The 23,733-nt window shown below is 34.2% G+C and overlaps 1 protein-coding gene across 1 annotated transcript in view; it reads left to right on the top strand.

The window, feature by feature from the left end:
* The window catches only part of LOC138707433 (Kruppel-like factor 3), a 50,753-nt gene that overhangs the window by 9,005 nt on the left and 18,015 nt on the right, over positions 1-23,733 (top strand). The window lies entirely within an intron of this gene.

Below are 23,733 nucleotides of genomic sequence, written 5' to 3'. Positions count from 1 at the left end.
AAAATGTCGTTAAATTACTTATGGAAATTTGGTCCTATAATTTTCGTTTTCTTCCAAAGTAATATTACTATTACCACTGCAACAACAAAACATCCCATTCTTTTCACTGTCTGTATTGTGGCGGCAGGGAAGTCGAAAATGTCTTATTAAGTAAGTAGCTAATTTCGATCAAGTTTTTGTAACGGGCAGGGTATAGTTGCGCCCCACGGTCAGATAAAATGCAGCAGATAAAAAAGGGTCCTTGTTTTGTGGGCATAGTTGCGCCCCGTTCCCATCAGGTAGAGAAAAGGGGCATGGCATAGTTGCGCCCTTATGAAATAAGCAGAGAAAAAGACACTACAGAAACTCGAGTCTCGTAATCAACCAACCTTATTGATTTCTTATTCGATTTAATATTCATTATCGATACCGTTAAAGTGAACACCATGAAGTTGGCAGTACTTTATTAACTGTTTTTCCACTGTTTATGCAGTGATTATCAATAGCCTACCGTTAAAATGAACACCATGAAGTTGGAAATTATTAACTGACATATTCAAATGAGTGAGCCGTTGGAATATGGGGCCTTAGCTGTCTTGACATTTTATTAGTGATTTTCACACCGTCTGTGGCGTGAGGTTAATTTAAAATGAATGTTAAGTTTAGTGAAAAGGGTAAAGAGTTAATAATTCACAATGGTTCTAAGTTTCAAATTTCGAAACCCCTGTACCGTAGGGTTAAGATATTGATGTACAAACAAAAAATGTAGTTCATTTATTGTGTGTAATCGATAAAAAAAAGTGTTATTTTAAATAGTAAAATTGATCATATGCTAGGCCTAACCTGATTTCAATGCCGCTATCACTGTAATATTTTTAAATAATTTATTTATTTTATGACAATCACTTTCGTGTGTACTATGCCCATCGGGGCGCAGCTATGCCATGTCCCTTCTGCTACCTGATTTCTTCTGGGCGCAACTATGCCATGTCCCTTCTGCTACCTGATTTCTTCTGGGCGCAACTATGCCATGTCCCTTCTGCTACCTGATTTCTTCGGGGCGCAACTATGCCATGTCCCTTCTGCTACCTGATTTCTTCGGGGCGCAATTATGCCATGCCTAGGCCTCCCAATTGACCGCGGAGCGCAACTATGCCGTTTGTAACAGCGATTGTCATTTGTTTACTGTATGACAATTTCCCTCAGTGATATTATTCAGCCCTCTTACATGGAATTAATAAAAGAATGGCTAAATAACTATAATTATAGGCCTATATGAAAAGTAATGTAACAAAAGAGAAAAACTAAATCACAACGTAAAAACAGCTTCTCGGAATCTTTGAAGACCCCAAGTATTTATTCGTGTTACTAAAATTAATGTATTCAATCTAGGGTTAATTTAACTGTTCCTGGAAGCAGGTTCTGACCAGCAATTAAAAAAGTTCATTCACATCCTCCTTCTTGCCTATGTGGCTCTTTTCCCTATGAGCTGTGAGTGTAGGCCTACATAGACTACGTCGTGTTTATGCGATTCGACAATTACACTCGTGGCTGCCGGTGCAGCAGAATATGCTTCTGTTTCCGCTTGGGGAAGTGGCGGTATGAAACTAGCTGCTTCCTCCTAAATTGTGCTTATCTGGTGTCGCATCGAGAAGGGGCCTTATACCAAACTAACCGCATACCCTGTACAGAGAATCCGCGAGCTGTGATTATTTATCGTAAGCGAACAATCACCACGAAATCAGGCCTTGAAGAGAGGCGGAATGAATGAATGAATGAATGAATGAATGGATGGATGAATGAATGGATGAATGAATGAATGAATGAATGAAAAAGTTAATTAATTAATTAATAAGTGAATAAATAAATAAATAAATAAAAATAAATAAAACATAAATAAATAAAATAAATAAATAGATAAATAGATAAATAAATAAATAAATAAATAAATAAATGAGGAAATGAGCAAGTACATAAATGAGTAAATGAAAAATGAATGAATGAATAAATAAACAAACAATAAATAAATGATTAAACAAATAAACATAAATAAACAAAAAATGTATACCTTTTTTTTTAATTTTTAAAAAATTTTAAAAATTTTAACACTTTTTAACGTGTGACTAAGTAATTTCATGTTTTTAACAAAGTGTTAACGTGAACTTTAATCAATGAAATATACAATATAATTTATTTCCAAGAAATAGTCTGCCCAGGCATCCTGGGTTGCAAAAAAACACAGAATAACACACATATAAGAATAATGATTACAGTAAAATAGAGGAGCTTAAATTTAAGAAATAATAAATTTGTACATATATTGTAACAATCACACACTAACGGATAGAAAGAGACGGGGATTATGGTATTCCGTATAAATGATTTTTCAGAATTTCCACAGACCCTTTAATGCTAGAAGTAATTATTTTTGGAATGATGTCATGGATTCCAAATGTTTTGATAATGTTTACAGTTGATCGTGGGATGGTGCCCCTCGCTCCGATCATTAAACCATGCACTTCCCAGGTGCCTTCCATCTGATATTTTTCTCGAAAATACGGAATAGTAGGCTCATAAATTTGTTGTTTCTCTTTGTTGACCTCAGATGGTTGGGTCTGGCTCATCTCAAATCTAACAGTTGGGTCCAGTATAAAGCCTTTACTATTAGTCTTGTCTAGAGCCACGATGTCCGCTCTTCTAATTCCGCCGCCTTCAGACGCAATGCAGTGCACCTCTTTAATTTTTCGACGCTTGTTGAGACAATTATTACACAAACTTTCGAACAGTTTGTTTGTTCTACAAAGTGGTAACGTGCACGAAAATAGAAAAATAAAAGTAAAAGTGATATTTGAACACCAAATAGTTTTTGTTATCATACAAATGCTCTTTCTATTCACGACAATGAAGAAATTTAATTAAGTTTGGGCTCAGTACTTCCACGTTGGTCTGCGGCCACATCAAGATATTTTCTTTCACATTTGCTAATTTTGTTCGGTGACAAATTTTTAATTTTTGTTAACAAAATCACTTGTTCTTTAATTATCTTATCTTCTTTATGCACATTATTTTGGTTAAGAAACAATATTTCTTATGAGTACGGTATATATTAATAATTACGGTTCGGACAAAGTAGCTGTATCAGGATAGGCATCCTTGGTCCGTGTGCTTTGTTTACAGACATTAATTAGGGTTGTACTGCCCACTCACTGATGTTTTAGCTAAGGGGTGGGGAGTGCCCTTCCCAGCAGTTAATGTTTGTAAACAAAACGCACGGACCAAGGATGCCTATCCTGATACATCTATTTTATTCGAACCATATTAATAATTATCAATTAGTGACTGTTGTTATCGATTGTTACCTATTTACGCGAGGTCCAGCTGGGTCATTTCAAATTCTGCGCAATCTAATAGAATGAGAAATTATTATTTTGTATTAATTTTATGATCATGAAGTCAGTCAATTATTCAAGCTATAGCCCATGTATAAAAATTTCCCCTTTTTTCAGGGTCTCTCAAACTAAAATGAAATTATCCTCTTTAACAGTTTGTGAGCGCCATTAGCAAAATTACAAGATTACAAGATTTTTATTGCAAGCAAAAATTACAAACAATAACAAAGATTTTACAATACTATTTTAATACGCGTATATGAATATTTTTCAAAATTCGAAATTGATTACAAATCTCATAGTCAAATAGTCTACATATTACAAATTATTGTATAAATATAAGGTAACTGGGTTACACCCGAAAAAGCAAGGTGCTTGAGGTCGGGTGTGACCAATAATGAAAACTGGATAGAAGAAAAAATAATAATATTAAAATAATAATAAATAAAATAATAGTAATAATAATAATAATAATAATAATAATAATAATAATCTGATTAAAACTATTAAATGTAATTACACACGAAGTTTAAAAAGAATAAGAAAAAAAACAAAAACAAACAAAACGGTACCATAGCCTATACATAAACATACTAAGTTAAGAATACAACATTGTTAAAGTGACAGAAAAAAAAATAAATAATAAGAATTTACATGATTATAATTTTAGAAACAGTTCAAGCACTTGTTTTTTAATAATGTATTGTTTAATATTTTAATTTAGGATTCCTCTTTATAAAATCATTATATATAATCTTAGACCGTAATTAGAACTGTGCCTTAAACCTGCTTCAGTCTTACATTTTGGTTCAATGAGGGGAAGCGAAATATTGTATCTTCTTGTGTTGTGGCCGTGATCGGATGATATGAATGTAGCTTGATATTTATGGTAGTGATTCAAAATAGTATACATATAAATTTGCTTGATATTTAAAACATTAAATTCTTTATATACTGTATGAGATGAGTTGGATGATCAAGTTTTCTCCTTAACCCTGCTGTTCTGTTACATTTTACTATACGAATGTACTGTTCGGGTCAATATGACCCGACCTATTAAAATTACATATAAAATTACAAAATCATGTTTGTAAACATTTGTATGACTACAATAACATAGTTTAACGTTATTGTTAACATTACTATTATTATTTATTTTCTTATTTTATTATAATGTTACATTATTTTGCTTTTTTTTACTATTATTCAGTTTTGTTATTTTATTTTGCCATATTATTCATTTGTTATTTTATTTTTGTACATTCTTATTAAAAATTAATAACAACAAATTGAAAAACATTTATTTGACTCGAATGTTTAACTTATAATACAACACTAGGCCATGAAAAATATTGGAGTGCAAGAGGTCAAATGACTTTATTGTCAAACGCCTGGCATTAGAAAACAACAACAACATATCAGTTATTCTAGTGGTGGCATACCTAGTAACTCCCAGTGTAGTCTTGATGACGTTCGAGGGGGAAAGATGGCCCTGTTGTGGAGGTGGATTCAACTGCCATTCTATACCTTGATTTTTGAAAGAATTGACTGAACAATATTGACTGTCAGAATCGTCATCACTTTCACTTTCAGATTCACAACTTACATTATCTTCAAATTCTGAAACAACTCTTCACTATCGGAGGAATTCACAATTGATACTAACTGAGCATTACTCAATGGTCTTTCCGTCATGGTGTCTGAACTCAAACTGAGAAACAACATTGAAATATTTATTCAGGTAAAATGTCACAGCTTAGAAGGAATTCATTCAGAAAAATAACAGGAAACCTGTCCATTGTTGTAAATGAATGTATCTTATTGTCGGCAATAATTGAATTTCTACACATTATAATAAAAGTATAATACAATTTCTAGAAAAGTATTAATACCACATTAGAAAGCAATAAAATCTTATGTTGGGTCATATTGACCCGAACATTACATAAGTAACAATTACAAATTGCAACAAATCTATTTGAAAAATTGTAATTACTTTTGAATCACTAACGTATATTGCATTATTAGACAAAGTCACTGAATCTCATAAGCATATCTTACTATTTCAAGAAAATATTAAGGAAACAATATTCACTTCCGGTCATATAGACCCGAACAGAACAGCAGGGTTAAATATATTTTATAATTCTTTTATGTAGTAATGGAAAATGAATGAAACGTTCGCCGCAAAGGACACTGCCAATCAAATTTAAATATTTTAAAAGTAACTCTGAAGACATGGAAGCGTCTGAGTCACTAGGCCTATTTACAGTTACTAAAACAGCTTTGCGATAGATTTCTTAATTCCTGGTGCTCTTCTGATTATATAGCCTACAAATGGCTTTTAAGGAACCCGCAGATTCATTGCCGCCCTCACATAACCCCGCCATCGGTCCCTATCCTGCGCAAGATTAATCCAGTCTCTATCATCATATCCCACCTCCTTCAAACCCATTTTAATATTATCCTCCCATCTACGTCTCGGCCTCCCCAAAGATCTTTTTCCCTCCGGTCTTCCAACACTTTTTATGCATTTCTGAATTCGCCCATAAGAACATTATTTTGAAAATGAGAAGGAGAAATTTATGAACAATTACGGGAGCCTTAAAGCTGAGCAGTAAGAATCTTTTCCGAATTTAATTTTGTCCGCCTTTGCAAAGCCAGACATTCCAACTTGCCCTCTTTTATTATCTATCATGTTGAAGGGATTCATAAATGACGCGTGTATAGCATTTCGTTCTCCCTTATACGCTGTACGTGTTATTAATTTTTCTAACACTTGAATTTAGTGTGGATAGAGAGTTGAAGAAGTTAAGTAAACACTCAACCAATGTTAATATTAACATAGTTGATGACCAGTGTGCTTTAAGTTTGATGGGGACGAACCTTCACAGGTGATTAAGATTTCTGACTGCGCGGCCTCAGTCGTAAATTGAAGACCTCCCCGGAAAAGGAAGTAACGTCAAATTCTTGAAATAATATACGTGGAATATAGGTGGAAATAGAGGTGAAAAAAGTAATTTTAAATCATTTATTTATAACAATAAATTATTGAATTCAATGGCTGAATGAACTTGTATCGCTGTGCAATCAAATGGTTGTGATAGTAAATACAGGCCTAATGAAATATGCCTCTGAAGTTGTTGTCTTTCCCTTGAAACATGGATTACAGTTTTGTTGGTCTCATCCTTATTCTGGGAAAGTCTTCAATTGTAGATAGCACGAGGAGGCAGGACTTCGAAAAGACTGTATGATGTGTTAAGTATTCGATTATGTAATTTTTAATTGGTTATGTTACGACGATTTATCAACTGCGATGGTTATCTAGCGTGTGAATGAGATGAAAGTGATAATGCCAGCGAAATGAGTCCAGAGTCCAGCGCCGAAAGTGATCCAGGAGTTGCTCTTAATGGGATGAGGGAAAACCCCGGAAAAACCTCAACCAGGTAATTTGTCTCAACTAGGATTTGAACCCGTGTTCACTCCTTTCACGGTCAGATTTGCTGATCTTTACTTTACAGCGGTGAACTTCATTATGTAATTATAGCCTATTTAATATAGATATAATTTACATTTTGTACATTTCCTCGGTTTAGTGTTCTCTTGCCCTTAATGGGACATAATCGTCTACGAAGTACTCTTGATAGTAGTACTATACCACATATAATATTGAATGGGATTATTGTTAAATACAGTGAAACAGTTAAAATTCTTGGCATTTTTATGGATAGCGATCTAAATCGGAACACTCAAGTAACACACAATTGCAAAAAATATTTTCTCAACTTCACTCTTTGTTTCCAATGAAAGGATTTCTACTACTTAGTCTAAAAAAGAATCTTATTCAGACGCATGTTATGCCCCATTTTGATTATTGCGATTCCTTACTAATGTAAGTTCACTTTTAGCTGAGAGACTATAACGTGTTCATAATGTGTGCAGAAGATTCATCCGCAATACTCGTAAATTTGACCATATAACACCTCTCCAGTTACTTTCATGGGTGCGTCTGAAGGAACGAAGAACAATACATTCAATGTCTCTTCTATTTAGAATCATGCATACTTCTACTCCGAATTATCTCTTATCGCGCTTTCAACTTCTTACAACTCTTCGAAATCGACATCAAGCACTTCTTTCTATCCCTCATCATAGAACGTCTCTATACTCATCCTCCTACACTGTAGAAATACCTCGTCTCTGGAATTCGTTACCTAATGACGTCAGGGACTGCCGGACTTTATCACAATTCAAAATTAAATTGGAAAATTTTGTCTTGTTTAATGCTTTTAGGTATTGCTAGAAGTATTGATTTATGTTTTTTTATTCTAGATTAAAATCGCAAGCTTCTTGTTTATGTTAGTTAATTAGGATACAATTAATTATACTTAATCACTCATTTAAAGTTTGTGTGGCTGCAACCTGTGTATATTTTTGTGTGACTTTACTTTGTTTATAGTGTTTTTTTTTTCCTTTTTATTTCTGTTATTGTATTCGTATTTCTGGTGGTGTGGAAGAAAAGGCCTGATGTCCTTAACTACACCAGAATAAATAAATAAATAAATAAATAAATAAATAAACAACAAACAAATAAATAAATAAATAAATAAATAAACAACAAATAAATAAATAAATAAATAAATAAATAAATAAATAAATAAATAAATAAACAACAAACAAATAAATAAATAAATAAATAAATAAACAACAAACAAATAAATAAATAAATAAATAAACAACAAACAAACAAATAAATAAATAAATAAATAAATAAATAAATAAACAACAAATAAATAAATAAATAAATAAATAAATAAACAACAAACAAATAAATAAATAAATAAATAAATAAATAAATAAACAACAAACAAATAAATAAATAAATAAATAACAAATAAATAAATAAATAAATAAATAAACAACAAACAAATAAATAAATAAATAAATAAACAACAAACAAATAAATAAATAAATAAATATATAAATAAGAGGATACTTGCGCAACGTAGTATAATAGTCACTTCAGGTGTAGAAGTAACCCCGTGAAAGAAACGTAAGCAACGAAAGGAGAAGAAGCAGGATATAAAAAAGAAGATTACAGGGGCGCACACTTCAGCCACAACAGGGTAGTTTCTTCTTAAACCAACTCTTGTCCATAGTTACCTACATCTACACATGTATTTCTGTGAGGCAATTTAAGTTACATATGTAGGCCTACTTCAATTTTTCCAAGTCTCTATAGGCCTAATATATGGCATGATGAATTTCATACTTCAAGTGTCAACAACATCCATGCCAGATAGTTTTTGTTTCTCTTGAAAATTTATGATTTTGGACTATGGTTGCTTTTTTTTTCCATAAAAAATCCTTGAGTTATTTTGTCTATTATAAGTACTAATGATTATCAATTCATTTCTTTCATCTTTCATTCATTCGTAATCAAATCTATCGTAGTAATTTCACTTCTCATGCACCTTGTAGTTGAATGTGTTTCTTTGTAAATGTCCATCTTCAAGCCCGTATTTCAACACTGGAATGGTGGTAAATTTATACAAATTTTAAAACAGTTTCCTGGTAAATGGGTTACACCAGCGTTTCTCAAACTATGGTCCGCGGACCACTTGTGGTCCTCGAATTCTGCCCTTGTGGTCCTTCAAAAAAGACAGAAGAAAAAATAAAATTCAAACGAATTGCGTATCACATTATAGCCGAAAATTTCAGAGTTTGTAAATGACACATGGCAATCACCTTTCACTTCTTCTCCCAGTACTGACATTTTATGAAATTTATTTACCCTACCCGTCTATCGACTTCGCACTCTACTCTCAACAACAAAAGAGAGTTTTAAAGCACTATGAACGTGGTGTTTCTCGCCATATTTTCCGTGCACATCTGGCGCCGTGCCTGTAACTCAGCCAGGGACCACGTGAATTCATAACAGGAGCAAATTATCGAAACTTTTCACGTATTTATGACTTTCTTAATAGTTTTGCCGACACTCTGTATGCACATTGAAATGGTCACGTACTGTACGTCGTACACCAATAATAGAACATGCAAAATTGCATCTTTACTTGTTGAAATCTGGCATGTTTCTGCATTAATTTTTTATTTCTGTTTTTCCAGTTGACGATATAAGAAATTTTCTTCTATTAACATTTACTTAATTAGTTAATATGAATATAAAATTAATTGAATTAAATTAAATTTAATTAATTATTTGTACATTAAAATATAAGTATACTGGTATTAAAATATGCTACATAAATGATAAATTTGCTTTCGAAGGGAACAAGAGTAAGGTGGTCCGCGGAACTGTTCTGACTTGAAAATGTGGTCCCCACTTCAGAAAAGTTTGAGAAACGCTGGGTTACACAAAACCTAACTGAATTGTTACGAAACGCGTTACAACTTGTATGACAAATTATGTGACATAGTGACACATTGCATTCTTCTTGAGACATCCTGTGTCAGTTGGCGCAACCGTCGCGCGTCGTCCTAGCGGAACTGCCGGCTGGATGTCGGAGACGCCGCCAATGCTGCGGCCCGGCAGACGACCACCCCTCGCAGCGATGTGCAAACTGTTGTTAAGTGAAATAAATCGTCGGTATAACCCAAGTTTAATGTAGAATAATGGATGGTAAACGATACCGCGTCAAAGGATCTTCGTCCAATAAAATGATAAAAGCCGGCCTTACAATTTTACACCACTGCCATGTGCTCTAAGGGCCAATTTGTTGGCGCTGTTGTAAATCTCATTGCTGGCCCATTAACAATGACATAGCCGCCCATAAGAGGCTCCAGAAAGCGCCTACTCGACCGTCGTATTTGTTTCCACTGATAAATTGATCGCCCATTTTGCCAGCCGTTTCCTCTCGAAACGAAATACACATGTCCACATCTCCGCACCAGCATCGAGTCATCCGCGCCAAATTGCAACTCCACAACACATTTAAAGGAAGATATAGGCCTGGCTGTCAGTATCGTATTCTATCTGTTGCGATTAATTCTCCCCGACGTTGTGGAAGATAGCTTATTTCAGTGAGTAAAGAAGCAGTGGTATTTCACTGTTTGAGGTAATTTTGTCACAAGAACGAAAATTCAGTTGAAATGTCTTAATAATAATAATAATAATAATAATAATAATAATAATAATAATAATAATAATGATGATTTATTTAACCTGGCAGAGTTAAGGCTATACGGCCTTCTCTAACACTCAACCAAGAGTAAAAACTGCATTACAAAAACACTACAAATTTACAAAGTACACTGCAATTTTACACACAAAACTGAATAAGATAATAATTATAATAATAAAATATAAACAACAAGTATGAAGAAATCAGACTTAATATATAACATACAGAAAGAAAGAAAAAAGCATAATAAAATGTGAACAGCAGGTCAAAATAAATGAGGCATACAAAGCATAAAAAATAAGACAATTATTGATGATAATAATAATAATAATAATAATAATGATAAAAATAAGAATAGTAATAATAATGATAATAATAATAGTAATAATAATACTAATAGTAGTAATAAAATAGTGCAGTACAAAGCATACAATGAATACAATATTTTTAAGTACACACAGTAAGGAAAATTATGATTATATATAGCTCAACTTATCACATTAGAGATATACCATTATCGGAAAATATGAAAACAAAAATATATAATAAGTTAAATATCACTAGAACATAAAAAAAATGTGAATACGTGGAAACATGCAATACAACACTTGTCATAATAGCAAGTTAGTTTGGCAACCCGTCATAAGATAATTTTCTAACTTGGATTTGAAAGATTTCAATGTTCGGCAGCCCTTGACTTCAGGCGGCAGAGAGTTCCAGTGACGAGAGGTAACAACAGTGAAAGATGAGGAATACAGAGATGATGTGTGAAGTGGAATTTCTAGCGTGTTATCGCGTTGTGATCGAGTATGAATATTATGATAGCGAGAGAGAGTATGAAAACGAGCGAATAAATAATAGGGGGATGAAGTGTGCATAATTCGATATAAGAGAGAAAGTGAGTGCAGATTTCTCCTCTCATGTAACCTAAGCCATGATAACTTCTCGAAAGAAGGTGAGATATGATCATAGTATCGAACATTACAAATGAAGCGGACGCACGCGTTATGAACACGCTGTAGTTTCTGGGCGGAATCAATCCTGAGATCACTGAACAAAACGTCGCAATAATCGAAGTGAGGTAGAATGAGTGTCTGTACCAGCGTCTGTTTTAATTTAGATGGTTAATGAATGATACAATCTTTTTAGTGAATGGAGAATAGAGAATGCCTTCTTACATCTATATTTAATATGCGTATCTCAATTGAGATTAGATTCGAAATGCACTCCGAGATTTTTTTTACGGTAGAGCTAAACGGGATGATTGTTTTATTCAGTTTCACAGGTGGAATATTCAGGTCGTTGACTTCAGGAATTAATCTGCGGTTCGCGAACAGAATAGCCTGTGATTTACATGCGTTTAGGTTAAGCCCAAATTGTTGAGACCAGGAAGAGATGGACTCAAGACCTTTCCTTACGTAAATAACACCATAACAGCCCCCGCATCTTGACATCTTCATTAATATTCGAATTATAGCTGCCCATTCATATTAAATATATGTTCAAAAGGCCCACTAAGATTTTAAATTCTCATTAATATAAAACAATATCAGAAGAATCGCTCAAACATTTCAAGTCCATTCATTTAAAAATATGTCAAGGGAATTCTTGATAATTTAAAAGCTTAATAATAATAATAATAATAATAATAATAATAATAATAATAATAATAATAATAATAATAATAATAATAATAATCCGTGGCGCCACAGCCCTTGAAGGGCCCAGACCGACCAGCCGGCTGCTGGCCTCGCGTTCACATGCCGAAGCAGAGGTGGACGATCCATTAGCACCCATTATGTCTCTACACAACCGAGTTTTGCAGAAATGATTGAAACATGCAGAATTTCTCTACTTTCGTTGCTGTTATTTTAACTCTAATAGTCCCAGGCCTGGCCAGGTACAGTCAATACCCTTAGATATGAGCGGCCGAGGGTCCCCCATTGTTAAAGAAATTTCCTGTCGGTTAAAAAAAATGTTACGCGCGGGTGAAGAACTAAAGAGATGTTTACAATGGAAAGGGACGGGTTTCTTCGAAGTATTAAAAAAGCCAGCTGATTTATTTTTTATCATGTTTACCACTTTTAAATGCCTATTTTCGTAAACAGAAAAAAATTAGGAAAGACTACAATATACAAGTACGTATTCTATGTAAATTTCTGAAGAATTAATTATAATACATATTTAAAATGTACAAGCGTATAAATAAATTCACATGTAGTAGCCTATTAATTTTGAGATTAAACAGGATGCCCTATTTTTGTAACCCAGAATATGAACGTCCATCTTCCTATGTGAGTGATATTAAATTATTTCACTAAGAAATATCTTTAAAAAATCAAGAAATGAACTATAAACAGTAATATGACTCATATTATTATCAAAGAACAGAATTATTATTACGTAAACGCGTAAAATCTAACTATAAGGGGAAATTATTGTGTCACTTTCGTAAAAAAAATATCAAAAGAAATCTTCTTCTTCTTTTTCTTATCACGTATTGAGCCCGGTGGCCTGTTACGGTCTCACTCCATCGTTTCAGCGGACGGCCCAAAAATCTTGTTCCTAAAGGGCGGTAATTTAGTGCTTGGCGTGGTATCTATGTTCTAGGCATGCTGAGTATATGAGATTTCCATTTTTGTATATAATTTTGAATTTTCTCTAAAATTGGGTCAATACTGTATTTAATTCTTTCAAAATATCCAATTCCTTCTTCTCCTTCTTCTTCTTCTTATTCTTCTTCTTGTCTAATCTAGTAGGCTATAGCCAGCAGTTCTTCTTAAAAATCTAAATCTAAAGAAATCTAAGGAAATAATAAAACCTAAAGAAATAATAATAATAATAATAATAATAATAATAATAATAATAATAATAATAATAATAATAAGAACAAAATTGTGTGCGTGATAGTCCACAGAGAGCCAAGTTCTATCAGCCGATTGCTTGTCTCACGTTCACACACCGCTGCATAATAGACCCAAAAGTTCTAAACCAGCCTTTTTCAACCGGTGTGCAGCAAGGAAATTGAAAAAGTAAAACAGTAGCAAAAATTGAAAAAATGAAAATGCAAAATGTATTAAAGAAAATGAGTCCACAAGAGGAAAATTTGACTGAACACATTCAATAAACACAGTGCAGGTGTGCGAGCGGCGGAGAAGAGAACGATTGACGCCCAGCCAGGGTTGCCAAGTTGGTAAAGTTAGAATATCGTACCAACCTTAAAAATATCGTATTTTCTTATCTATATGGACAAAAAAATATATACCCTGCATTAAATACATCGGCAAAACATGCAATAATATTATATTTTTCATGTTTCCTGAGTAACAACTTAATAAAACATGCATAATACCATAATTATTATTACATTAATGTTGTATTGTAATCATTTTCTGTCATTAACTTTTACATTTCTATCATAAACTTCAATAAAATACAAAAAAGTGCGTTAGTTCCATTTGTGAATTATTTGCCTTTTGTTTCGGTGTCCCTCAACCTTTTTTGTCCCCATGCGCTTTCATCACACTGTCATTCTCCCCTATGTTTACTCAAAAATAATAGTATGAAATTGAAAATATTTTATTTTATACATTAAATCACATACATTTATCTCATTTGTGTTTTATAGTTCTCATTTCCTCTTAAAACCCTCAAAGGTTTCCCCCTAGTTGGGAACCATTGCTTTAGATCAGGGGCGAGATACTCGTATTGTAAACAGAGCAGTCAGCATGAGTATCTACGTACAACAGCAACTGTAGCGGAAGAAGCTATGCTCTGTCCCAGGATTCTGTGGATTAACTTCGCGCATATGGGAGTGGAGTCTATTTTTGCCGGAATGTATTGCGGGCAGCATCAGCTCGAGTCCGCTAAGGGGTAAAATGTTCGTGGTAGAAGATAGAGTAGAGTTCAGATAGAAATTATCCGCTCCTGCAAGCGATTGCTCGCTTCGTTCAAGCAATGCCTCCCTCAGGGCAGTCATTGGCCCTAGCCCTAGCACTTGCGCAGAGGTCTTGTTTCGTCTTTCTAATCCATAGATTCCTGGGACGGACCATAAGCCTTCTGAGAGTGGCTGCTTAACGATCCTGGTTTAAAATATATGAATGTGCCGCGGAACTTTAAATTACACCTTCAGTGTGCCACATGTTGAAAAAGGTTGAAAACCGTTGCTCTAAACCAGCGGTGACCAAAACTCGAGCTGCAGTGATTACATGAGACAGACAGCCTACGAAGTAAGGAGACGGAGGAAAGGTACTTGGCATGAAAACTACAACCAGTGGTGGTTCCTGTACTAACATCTTGATCAATCCTGCGGATAAAAATTTCAAACTTTGGTGTCATCAAGAGCCTGTGAATAATATACGATTTTTCTTGCTTCTTTTTTTAACCATCCTCTTGAATATAATCAGGAATTTTCTAAATTCTTCTCTCGATATTTGGTCGAGAAATTCGTAGTTTTTCAAAATTAAAAACTTCTTATGGACAAGTTATTTAAGCTACAGTATTTTAATCATTGCTCTTTTGAGAAATTCTGTTCTATTAAAAGGTACGAGATTTTTCAAAACCAATTAGGTAGCTGACTTCCTTACATTTATTTATGTCACCGTTCTCTTCCTGGCTATGATTTAAGACATGTCAATTCCTGGCGTTTAACAATTCGCTGGCACATAATATTGAATCAGTTATTCTACAATATTATTATTAAATGTTTAACTAATAAATAATTACCCTCATCTAAAGATTAAGAAGATTAAAACTGAGACAAATCTTAATAATTTTATCCTTCTAGGAAGAAGATCTAAAAATATCAATATTCATGCACGTACAGAAGAATTATAGAAACACATACTTAGTGGTCAGTAATAATAATAATAATAATAATAATAATAATAATAATAATAATAATAAATAATAATAATTATTATTCAGCGTGGCAATGAATGTTTCCATATACTCCTAATTGAACAGTTGAGCAAAGTAAATATATTACATTTTCTCCGATAGATAAACAAAAAAGTTCTCCTAATTCTTTACGAAACCACCTCTTACTGCTTGTAGAGACAGAGTTTGTAAAGCGACATGATACCGCCACTGCTTACCACCAGTACTTGAATGAAACACACAGCAATGTACAGGAAACTCCTCGTACTCGTTTGAATGTCTGTGATTTACACGATGTAATCACTACACTCGCTTTGGTCACCGCTGCTCTAAAGAATCATCCGACCAATACGGAGTTAACACGATGATCCTCCAGCCTTTACAAATGGCTCGCGGAACCGAATTTCGCTACTTATTTTAGCTCCCTAAATTCATCACGATGCAGGATGGGTATCTGTCCCATACACTGGCCGAAATTTTATGAACCAATTCCTACTCTCCGGGTAGACACGAACCAGCAGAAGAAACTATACCGTTGCAAAACAGCATTTCTGTTCCAAAATTAGCGATGAACAGAAGAAGTGAGTTACAAAAGATATTGCATAAACTGAATAAGTAATTTAAGGATGTGATTGCATTAGGGCTACTTATGCATTGCTCTCTCTATACAGAGTGGCGAGAACAATAAAATCACATAAAGGATTACCATCTTTGTATTCCATGCGGCTATGAAGGAGACATTTACTGTAAAGTATCCTGTCTGACATCAGGGATCGGGTCGGTTCGTCATAGAGCAGATCTGCTATTTCCCGTTCCCCCACGGCGATGTCAGCGAAGTTAATGAGTTACTGTAGTGCTTCAGGATTCTGTGGAACTCTTGACTTCGGATGTACGTCTCTCATGATTTGTCCTGCAAGTTATTTCTAAGCATGATATATAATAATGTTCTCCTTATTATGATAGTTGTGTGAAGCCTAGATTTGTTACATACAGTATGTCACCGGCTTTTATGCTCGTTAAAACTGTTGGTCTTCATCATGTTGTACCTTTCGAGTAAATACGGGTAAAACTTTCTTCTACACATACAGGGTGATTCAGGACCGGTTAAAAAGATCGATAGATCTCGCAATGAGGATCATTTTTCGTAATAGAACCCATGTTCTCCGTTGCCTCGTTTAGGAGCTAAGCGACATAGAAAAAAAGACAGGTTTTTGTGACATTAACAATTATGAAATTAATTATTTTTCAAGTATGTTTGCTGACAAGTTAAAGGTGTTCAAAGCGTCTACCCTGAATCTGATTACATTCATTACACCGTCGTAGCAGTGGTTATCTGCCTGTGTAGAATTTGATCAAAACAGCTAATACTCGCATAGTCTGTTCCTCTCTGGTGTCAATTCGAGTGGCGTATTACTTCACATGTTCCAAAAAAATAAGGGCGTGAAGTCGGGTGATCACGCTGGCCACGCAACAGATCCGGCTCTCCCTATCCGTTGCTCCCCGTAGATGTTTTTCAGATATACTCGTACAACCAGGTTGAAGTGCGTTGGGACGTTATATTGAATCACATGTCCCCTCACATCGTGAATAGTACATCTTCCATGAGCAGCAGAAGCGTGTTTCGAAGAGCGCTACATTCAAATGGGGCAGCAAAATGACAGGAGACTTATAACCTGTCCGCAAAGGTACTTGAAGAAATAAATGAATAATTCATTTCCTAATTGACTGTAAATGTCACTAAAACCTGTCTTTTTTTCCATGTCGCGTGGCTCCTACACGAGGCATAGGAGAACCTGGGTTGTTTTATGAAAAATGATCCTTATTGCGATATCTATCGATCCCCAGAGTTTGTTGCAGAGGTCCTGAATGACCTTGTTTTTGTTTCCCTTCTCTCTCCCTCCATAATAAAAATAGGTTTTGTCTAATATGTTAAATATGCGAATTTCTTTCTGACGTCAATATTTATACCATTGACAGTCTTGCAGTATCAAAATGTTTCACGTAAAAGGCTTATTTCCTCCAAATCTTCGTTATTGTTTTATGGCAGTAAGCAATTTCATCCGTAAAGAAATGTAGTCTACAGTTTCTCAAAGAAAGATCGGGCTGTTGGAATATTCAACGTCCCAGATACAAGACACTGCGCATGATCGAGCCTCAGAACACAAATGAACAAATAACGCGTAATTGAGATATTTAAGTGCTCTCTAATTGTTTTGTTGTTGAAGTCTTTCCGAAACTCCCTTGAAAAACTGAAAAAAAGTTATGTATTGTACAGTAAATAATAGTAAATATTACAGAAATGTATTTTTATTAAATGTGAATCTAATTTTGTTTTGTGGGCTTCTGAATAATGAATAAATAAATAACCGATTTGTCCCTGAAGGACTAAGGCCGCCTCTTGCAAGGGGTAGCTCGGTAAGACTCGCGCGGGGAGCTAGTCCGCTCAGTGGTTAGCTTTGCTGGAATTCGCTCAATTCTGGGCAGTCACTGGATCACTTCCGCACTTCACCTCTTTATTCCTCTCTCACTTCTTTGCGATCGGGCACTGTGATCGTGTTCTTCACTCCGCACTTCGCGCACTTCCTCCCTTCTTCCCGGTCGGGCACTAGACGATCGTGTTTAGCACTTCCTGTCTCCTTCTTCGGATGTCTCTTCAGCCGCTGCGGTCTCGTGCGGTCCTAGTCCAATGTGCTCCTGCTTCCTTCTTGAAGACTTCGTCCCATCTTGTTCCTGATCTGCCTCGTCGTGCGGGGGCTCCGCATTGTAGAAATGTACGCCCATCTGGTGTTCTGGAGCCTCGCCACGTTGCCTCCCTATTTCCATTTCAAGTTGGCGGCTCGTTGGGATACGTCTTCCAATTTGGTTATTTCCCTTATCCTGGTGTTTGGTACTTTGTCTTTAAGAGATAATCCTAACACTTTCTTAGATAAACTTGAATGCGTTTCTTTTGTGTTTCCGTCAACTTCCAGGTTTGGCATCCGTAAAGTAGTGATGGGAAAATGCAGGAGTCTAGTGTTTTGATCTTGATTTTTCGGCTTAGTTTTTTTTTGTCTAAAAGAACGAATTTTAGGGCCCAGAAAGCTTTCCATGCTATCGCTACTCTGGGTTTTAGTAGTATTTTGGAGTCAATTATGATTGGTATGTCTTGGCTATTTGTCATTACTTGTGTCTTATTCGTGTTCCTCGAAAGGCCGGCTTTTTTGCTGCTGTTGTTTAGTTCTTGAATCATATTTTGTAGCTCGTTTGCATTACTGGCGAATAGTACCACGTCATCAGCAAACCTTAAGTTTGTGAGCCTATATCCATTAATTGTGATTCCGAATTTCTTTCCCCAGTCCAGTTCTCGGAATATCTCCTCCAGCAAGCTTGTAAATAATTTCGGAGAGATTGGGTCTCCTTGCCGCACTTCCCTCTCCATTTTAAATTTTTGTCCCTCTCGTTCTGTGGCTACTTTGGCTTGCGAATCGCTGTAGAGTTTAGCAAGTATCAGGGTATATTTTGGTTCGACTCCTTGTCTTTTTATTGCCTGAATTACACTTGTGTGTTCTACAGCGTCAAAGGCCTTCGTGTAATCTATGAATGCTAGCTAAGGCGTAGGTTAAATTCCTATGATCTTTCAATGTTTTGTTTCACCGAGTATAGATGGTCTACCGTACTGTAGCCTGCGCGGAAGCCTGCTTGATTCTCGTCTATAGTCTTTGTTATTCTTCTTGTGATTATTTTGGAGAAAAGTTTCTATATATTTGACATTAGACTTATAGGTCTATAAACGATACAGGTAGCTAAATTAAAAAAAAAAAAGCTTCTGAATTTTTATTTTGTTCATAACAAAGGAAATTAACTGACGAGACGTGATTTTTAGGCCTATTTTTATTAGTTTTATTCCCTTCCCATCCGTAAATGAAGTTAATTTAGAAAACTTTCAATTCATGACATTATTTTAACAATATGCCTTAAAACATAGTAATTGTAATTAATATCTAACAATGTCAGTGGAAGTGGGGTAATTATTTAAATAATAACAATGAAATTTAAAACATTTTTAAGTCTTAAGGAACTGATTTTAAATAAAAATAACAACTAGCCTACAATTAAATACTGGGCGAATGAGCCACCGAGGCGAGATGGAGAGACAAGCATTAAACCACCCTTTTGCTCTCACCGCAGGCAGGTGCGACAAGGAATGTTATCACGTGAATTGCGCTATAGACCATAGACCACCAAGTTTCGGCGCTACGTTTGTTTGACAAAGATTACGTATATTCATCTCACATAATGCAACACTCTGTAAATATTTGCCTTCACATATGAGTTTGTTATTTCCCAAATGACGTTAAATCTAGTTCTCCAGTTTTCGGATATTTAGGGTGCTATTCACAGACATTTCGCAGCACGCGCTACGAGCGTACTAAGCTAGCCCCGGCTATCCACTAGTTACTTGTACAGAATTCAAATCATATCCTATCGCTAACACTGGTTTATGAATACGAAAAACGCTGACCATCCACCGGAAACCCAAGCGAAAAATGTCTATGAATACGGCCCTTAAGCTCTTCATTTTTAATAAAACTGAATAAGGTCTATGTTTATATTTAATAAAGGGAATGCTATAGTTGTAATAAACTCTGTTCGATTAATGCAGTTAATATTCGGTAGAAAATACACTGAAAACAAACATTACAAATAAAGTGCTTAAATGTGTTCTTATTTTTATTCTTCATAACTAAAATATTTAACGTATAAACATAAAATAACTTACCCTAAGTTTAACGTTGCTCACATCGTAGCAGCCATTTTTTTCTTTTAGGGTTAACATGAAACAACATGAAACGTTCAGGGCTTAATTTATTGAATAAAAAGGTTTTCTTGGACAAAATCGTAAATTAGTCTTGATATCTGATACAGGATTAATTTCAGGGCATTCTTCACATATCTTTGATACTTCTTTGATGTACGCATCAGTTTTCTTTCCAAAGTTTTTTAAATCCATTTTTTATAGTTTTGAATTAATTTTAGGTTTATATCTGATACCACAGTAAATTCTATACAGAACTTAAATAAATTATACGAAAATCAATCTTAAAACAAGATTAAAGTCATGCGTGCAATAAGACCCGTCTAGTAAATAGTACAATAATGAGCATATTTATTTATTTATTTATTTATTTAGTTTTCTATGTATTTATTTATTTATTTATTTATTTATTTACATCTATAACAGGGCAAAGCCCCAATTACAATAGACAGTAAAATATTTGCTTAGAACATACAATTGGAAATAACATAAGAAAGAGATAAAAAAAAGATTAAATGCAAATGAAAAATACAAATTAAAAATGAAAAAAAAACAGACAAATGCATACTACGTAAATAAGAGACACAGATACAGATATGAATGAAAAATACAAAATAAAAAATAATGAAGAATAGATAAATATAGATGTCATAACCAAAAGATGTAAAATGTAGCTATAAATGGCAAATTACAGAGTGGGCCTAACAAATAGATAGCAATAATATTTAAAATAAACTACCTTCAGTATATTAATAAGAAAATGTTTATATTTCATGTAAGAAATGCTGAAATCTAGATCCCATGTTTTACATACTTCATCGAATTTTGAACACATTTTTAACACTGGTGAATTTTTTGTGCCGAATTTTTGGTTTTTTTATAATAGGCCTATAACAATTGACGATTTCTTAAATGTGATGTTCTAGGGTTAAGCTGAATTTGTGATAATATTTCGTTATTATCCAGTAGACTGTTGAATATTTTATACAATAAAAGTTGCTCAGCAAATAATCTAGGACTGACAAAAGACATTAAATTAAATTCAGCAAGTAGATTGTTGTACGAAATTTTGTTATGGAAGGCGGAATAATGATATTTTTTTAAAATAAAGACATTTACTACACTAAATTTCGATATTCATTACAGTGTCATAAAATAAGAACAATACAGGTAAAGTTCATTATTATTTTTATACTCTGACAAAAATACAAAACAAAATTAAAAAAAAATATATATATACCGTAGGCCTATATGTTGTTCTTCATGGTAACAGCACTAAAGAAATCATTCCTCTTTATTTTTTACATGTCCACAAAGCAACATGGAGTCTTGTATCCATCTCCAATACATTACTGAACTACGACACAAAACAAATGTCGGTATATGAAAACATCTGTTTTCCAAACCCACCAGTTTCCCAAAGTGGTTGTGTAACGAATTTCGTTCTTGAACACTTATCAAACTGTGACATTCAGTTTTGCAATGACAGTCAATATCCCGAAATGCCTTTCATTAGCAGCGATAGTATTTACCGTTGTGTAAATTAGAGCAAGGTTTCTCTTTTATTAGTGACATTTTCTCTTCAATTTGTATTTTGTTTAGAAGTATTCAACTTTTTCTGAGTCTATCGATTACATAATTTTTTAACCCATACTGTAAAAGACAAACTACAAGCACAAAACAAACATTCCGATTATTAAATGTTGCATTTCCACCGGCGTGGCTCAGTCAGTCGGGTAGGGCACTTGCTTGCCGGTCTGAAGTTACGCTCGGGCACGGGTTCGATCCCCGCTTGGGCTGATTACCTGGTTAGGTTTTTTCCGAGATTTTCCCCAACCTTAATATGAGTGCCAGGTAATCTATGGCGAATCCTCGGCCTCATCTCGCCAAATACCATCTCGATATCACCAATCTCACCGACGCTAAGTAACCTCGTAGTTGATACAGCGTCGTTAAATAACCAACTTAAAAAAAACAGTTACTGCACTTTACTTAAACACTATTGAAATAATGTTCTATTTTCTTAATCGCGTGCCCTTTCGTTCACAATGCCAAATCTATTCTCATCCCAGCAGTCAACTAATGAAGTAGGATTAACAGAAATTTGTAAGTACGATAGAAAACAGAAGCGTAATTTGTCTTCACTAACACAACCCCATGCTTCTAGCAGCTACTGTACATCCTAATATTATAACTTATATCTGGTGAAACGTAAGTAATGTCATTAGGGGAGAGTTGGGTAGTTTCGGACATCGGGTAATATCGGACAGTGAGTTTCTTTCATCTACAACCACGTGATAGTACCTGAATGACATGGTTACGTTTCTGTGATGTCGCATACAGTTACGCAACCACGTCATTCAGGTACTACCATCTCTGGTAGATGAAAGAAACGCACTGTTCGATATTACCCGATGTCCGATATTACCTAACTCTCCCCTAATTTCAGAGAGTTATTCTTTGAGATATATCGAACAAAAAAGTTTAATATAATTTTGTTTGTTTTGATTCTTTTTCGAGGTAAAATTGTTTTATGTGAAACATTTCAAAGTGTATTCTGAAAAAGCCGTTGATTTAATTTCCAATATGCTGAACCAATAATTTAAGAGCAATGTATTATGATAATAAACGATTGAAAGAACATTAATTTTGTCCTTTATATTTACAGAAATTTGATCCGAACAAATGTACCTCATCGTTCTGCAAACAATTTTACAAAGTTACATTTGTTCGGATCAAATTTCTGCACATTTAAAGGATGAAATTAAAATTCTTTCAATCATTTATTATCATAATACACTACTCTCTTAAATTGAGTGAGCACATTGGGAATTAAATAAATGGATATCCCAGAATACGCTATGAAATATTTCATATAAAACAATTTTTATCTTTAAAAAGAAGTAAAAACGAGGAATATTTTATGAAACTTTTTTGTTTGAAATATCTCAAAGAATAACCCCCTTAAATTAATGACATTACTTATGGTTCACCCTGTATACAGCTGAACATAAAATTCTGGTTACACTCCAAGTTTTCTTTATGAAGCGAGAAGGAACTCTACACGAAGAAATTTATATTAAATTGTTCACAAGCCTCACAAATTCATTTAATTGCAGCTAAGTTTTTGTCAATACAACCTCGATCAGTAATTATAGGATGAACAGTGGAAGCTCCACTAAAATTCAAGTAACAATCACTGCCAGATGGCAAAGAAAAAATAGAAGCAGTGTTGCAAATGTAATACCCCCTACAATCACAATTGCCATAAATGCCTACAATTCAGAATCAGAAAACACTTCGGTTTAATATGGATGGATTTTACGCCACTTGGGAAGTAGCCAAACCCCTGTAGTATTGAGCTTATTGTACCACATATCTTAAATTTGAAATATAGAGAATCAAACATTTTAAATCTCGTACCTATAACAGCATGCTGCAGATCGATATTTAAATGTTTCTAGAGGGCACTGTGTTTGTTGAAGGTAAATAATATTTTGTCAGTTGGGAGAAGTGTTATTAAGGATTCAATATAAGTTATGCTGGAAAC

Source organism: Periplaneta americana, chromosome 10, assembly GCF_040183065.1.
Source record: "Periplaneta americana isolate PAMFEO1 chromosome 10, P.americana_PAMFEO1_priV1, whole genome shotgun sequence".
Classification (NCBI taxonomy): Eukaryota; Metazoa; Arthropoda; class Insecta; order Blattodea; family Blattidae; genus Periplaneta; species Periplaneta americana.
The sequence above is the reverse complement of the archived record's forward strand: the minus strand, read 5'-3'. Positions and strand labels throughout refer to the sequence as shown.